This window comes from Trachymyrmex cornetzi, unplaced genomic scaffold (assembly GCF_001594075.2).
Source record: "Trachymyrmex cornetzi isolate Tcor2-1 unplaced genomic scaffold, Tcor1.1 scaffold702, whole genome shotgun sequence".
Classification (NCBI taxonomy): domain Eukaryota; kingdom Metazoa; phylum Arthropoda; class Insecta; order Hymenoptera; family Formicidae; genus Trachymyrmex; species Trachymyrmex cornetzi.
In genome coordinates, this window is record NW_017300029.1 from 2,894 (window position 1) to 6,986 (window position 4,093).

A 4,093-nucleotide genomic window follows, 5' to 3' on the forward strand; every position below is an offset into this window, starting at 1 on the left:
TTTTCAGAATTTTTTAGTACCGTATTTTCTCATGTTGGTAAAAATAAGAAAATGGCGTCAAAATGCAGTACTAAAAAGTTGATAAAAAATTTTAAAAAAATTCTCAGAACTTTATAAGAAGAAAATAAATAATTTTTGTCTTTTGCAGTTTTTCTGTAAAGTTGATAGTATTTGAGTAAAAAATTATTCAAGATCAATATTTTGCAATTCTTAGTAATTAATATCTTGTTAACTATTGCTGACACCTCAAAATGGTACAGGACTTTTTGATTCAGTATAGGCTGTTCTACCCACGTATGACAAAAAATGCGGTAGTCGCCAAACACCCTGTATATTATTATTATATTTGTCTCATTTTGCTAGTATAAAAAATTTACAGTTAATATAGTTTCTCTCTCTCTTTTTTTTTGTTACGTTATCATATGTTTTTTATTTTGCTAATATAAGAAATTTATTAATCAATATTATGTATTATACTCGTACGTTTAATACATATAAAATTGCAGAATATCGAAGAAACATTTAGAAATAGAAAAGGATACTTTTCTTTAAACGTTCAAGTATGTATCATTTTTTAAATAAATTTAATTGCATAAAATAAATTGAATATTTAAATTTAATATATTATAAAATGCTAACATTGGTTACAAATTTATACAACATATTTTGTTTATATTTTTAGTCTGTTGTTGGGCCACGAACAAAATTGTTGGATATAGTTCCTGAATGGCCAGGAAGTCAACATGAGAGCAGGATTTTTCAGAATTCACGGATTTATATGCGACATACACAGAGGGAATTACAGGGTATGCTAATCGGAGATGCTGAATATCCAGCATTACCCTTTTTATTTACTGCAATTGCGAATTCTACAACTGATGAGGAAATAAGGTTCTAATTTTGTTATAATACAAAAATTTTTACAGAATTTTTATTAAAATTAAATTTATATTAAAAATGACATTTTTATTATAGTTACAATGCAAAATGGAAGAACCAGAAGGATAGTGGAAAGAACATTTGGCATATGGAAACGAAGATTTCCATGTTTGTCAAAAGGACTTACAACAAAACTTGTAACCTCCACTACAATTGTAGTTGCCTGTGCTGTCCTTCATAATCTATCCCTGATTTTCAAGGATGTACTTGAAGACGAAGAAGAAATAGAAAACGATGATATCGATGAAGTTGTTCCTGTAAACGAACTTCACTGGCCACCTGGAGAAGGCTTCATTGTATGAAATGCTCTCATTGAGCGACTATTTAGATAATATGATATGAGTACAATTAAATTAGTTTAGTTGTCACGTCCTGAGCGCGATCACTTTCGCGGTCACAAGACGCGGGATAACTCTGTGGGAACGTGAGCGCGGAGCGGGGCGCGCGGGGCGAAGCTTTGCCTTCTACGCGGTGTTTTGACGCGTTTTTCTTTCGTTAAGAATCGGCAGCTGTCACCAGTGCTCAGAAGCGAGCACGAATTTCGGAGATAATTAATTGCTTGATTTTTTAATGATTAACCTTCCATGTTCTTCCAACAAAATAATATGGAGAGTTTAGAGGATGCGTCAGTTGACTTCATTTCGCAAATCTCTCTATCTACGCTCTCCGTTAGGAAGGACAGGGAAGGATATAAGAAGGCCTTAAGGGCAAATAAATAAAATAGAAGTAATTATGGCTCTATTATTTTAATGTTAATTGCACACGGCGCATTATTGGTTATTCGAGGTTTTGTAGTAATTAAAATTAGTCTCGTGGCTTTTCGTATGAGCGCCACGTGAGGTGGAGACGGTGGAGGCCTCGGTCGCGGCTGTGGAGTCGCGGTGGCCGTGCGTTCTATGGCCTTAATCTCTGGGGTGATCGCGTTGCCGGGCGGCGAGGTTGGCGCGACGGCGGCGACCGTATTGGTTCTTCCCGAGTCTTCCTCCCAATGCCGGGAAGGGTCAAACTTTCCCTCGCAGAGAAGCTCCCGCTGGAGCTTCTTTATATGTACGCGCCACCCTCCTCGTTTGCCGCGCGAACGCTTCTTCTGCGGCATCTAAGCCCAGAAAAAACGTATGGTGAATACGGCAATTGGAAAAAGAGAGAGAGGGAGTGCGGAGACCTCGACGCCGTGGAAGGCGCTCGTTTGGAGTTCCGCAGGGAGGTAGTTTCGGCGTCGCTATGGGCAGCGCTGTTGAAACCAGGCGAGGAGGTAGCTCGTCAGACGCCGTGGTTGGCGCACGATCGGGGCTGGATTCGGCGGGAAGTACAGAAAGTCCGGAGCGCTAATTAAAGCGCTAGGAGTGCTTATCGTTGTAGATTTTCGGGAAGAATAAAGGTGTCTTGTCTTTAGACGCTCTGCTTTATATACTGTTTACTTCGTGGCCCCTCGCGGCAAGGGGATGTTTTCTCTCACGTGCCATTGCGAAATCACTATTACTTGCAGATTGTGTAATTTATGATTTATTCTAATGGCAATAGGATTTAGTTAGATCGCGCGTTTTATTCTGCTGCAGGGGTCGCGAGATTTGTATTGGCGCGTTTGGCTATCGTGTACCGCAGCTCGTTGTGGCAGGGTTTGCACTTGTTTCCTGCGCGCTTTTTCATTATAAGTTTCTTGTATCGTTTCGGATCCTTTTGTTCCTTGTGCGCGTGGAATTTGACGTTTATTTAAGGCCTTTTCTCGATTGTGTGCGCTTTGTTTCTGCCTGCGATGATTTTATTCGTGTGCAGGGGTCCTTTTATGACCGATGGGTGCATTCGTGATTGCGCGGTGATGCATTTCGTTGGTGTTACGCGTTTTTATAGTTTTTCTGCAGGTCTGAGGTCTTTTCCCTGCGACTGCGTCAAGGTCAGTTGTTATCTTGATTATTCCTTACATCGTGTTAACGGTGTTTTCTCGTAAAAGTGCATCTTGCATCGTTTTCGGCATTTATGCGCAGGCGCGGTACGCGCGGCGTTCGAACGCGACGGTTTCGGTGGCTTGGCCTATAGCTACACGCGCTTGTAGTTGGCACGTATTATATCGTTCGCTATATTCCATGCTCGCGCTCGCTTGGTAAACGGACGGGGCGTTATATTGTAGGCGCACCGGACGTTACATTAGTTAAACATAAGTGTTAAATATGAGTGCTGAATCTAATACAAAAATGTAATTTAATAAACAATAGTAATAATCAATAGTAATAAACAATGTATTCTATATTTCTTTATTTAATAGAACATATATCATTTAATTTTAAATATAAAAGTATTGACGAAACATAAACATCATAGTTGACAACAATCATAACTGATAATTCTGTTCACATTCAACTGTGATTAGTCAATTTCTTAGAATTTAGACCCTACTATACTTATTGAATAGATCGGGATTAAAGCGTAACATTTTAATATATTAATAAAATAAACAGAATACAAACATTTTATTGCAGTAAACTGTTAAGACTTAATAAAACAAATAGAATTTCTGTTAAAACTGCTTCTCTGCTAATTATCTACTATTCTCTACTTATTCTCTTTTATTTTTAAATCATGCTCCAAAATCCTTAATTTGGTGTTATTAACTTGTATTTGAATATTATGTATTTCTTTTAAATTACTTAACTCTAATTGATTAATTTCCTCCAAATGATTTTTTTTAATTTTAGCAATTTTTTCTTCATGTTGCAATTTTATATCTGCGAGTTACTGCTCCTGTTTCATAACTTGTTTTATTCGTTCCATACGCAGTTTTTCTTCTGCATCTGGTATTTCATACACTGTAGTTCTTTGTTTCTTATTACGTCTTTCCTTTCCTATTTTTTCTGGTGTATTTCTAAAATTTTATTCGATAATTGCTGTTGTTTCCCGTAAAGTTGATGTTTTGTTATTGTCATTGATGTTTGTATTATTTACATCCGCTGATATTGTATCTACAAAAAAAGTTTTCTTTTTTTTACGTTACAAACATATAATTTTATCACATTATGCTAATAAGTAACAAAAATGATAAATACCAATTGAAAGTATAACCTCATCATTGCATATAATATTTTAAACATTGTCATCTAAAATCTGTAATACATCCGTATTCTGTTCAGTTGATATTAACTCATATGCTAATCCGCGTTTT

The 4,093-nt window shown here is 36.7% G+C and overlaps 1 pseudogene; it reads left to right on the plus strand.

Annotated features, from left to right (window-relative positions):
* Nucleotides 1-506: 506 nt before the first annotated feature.
* LOC108767634 (putative nuclease HARBI1) lies at nucleotides 507-1,271 on the plus strand (annotated as a pseudogene).
* The last annotated feature ends 2,822 nt before the right edge of the window (nucleotides 1,272-4,093 follow it).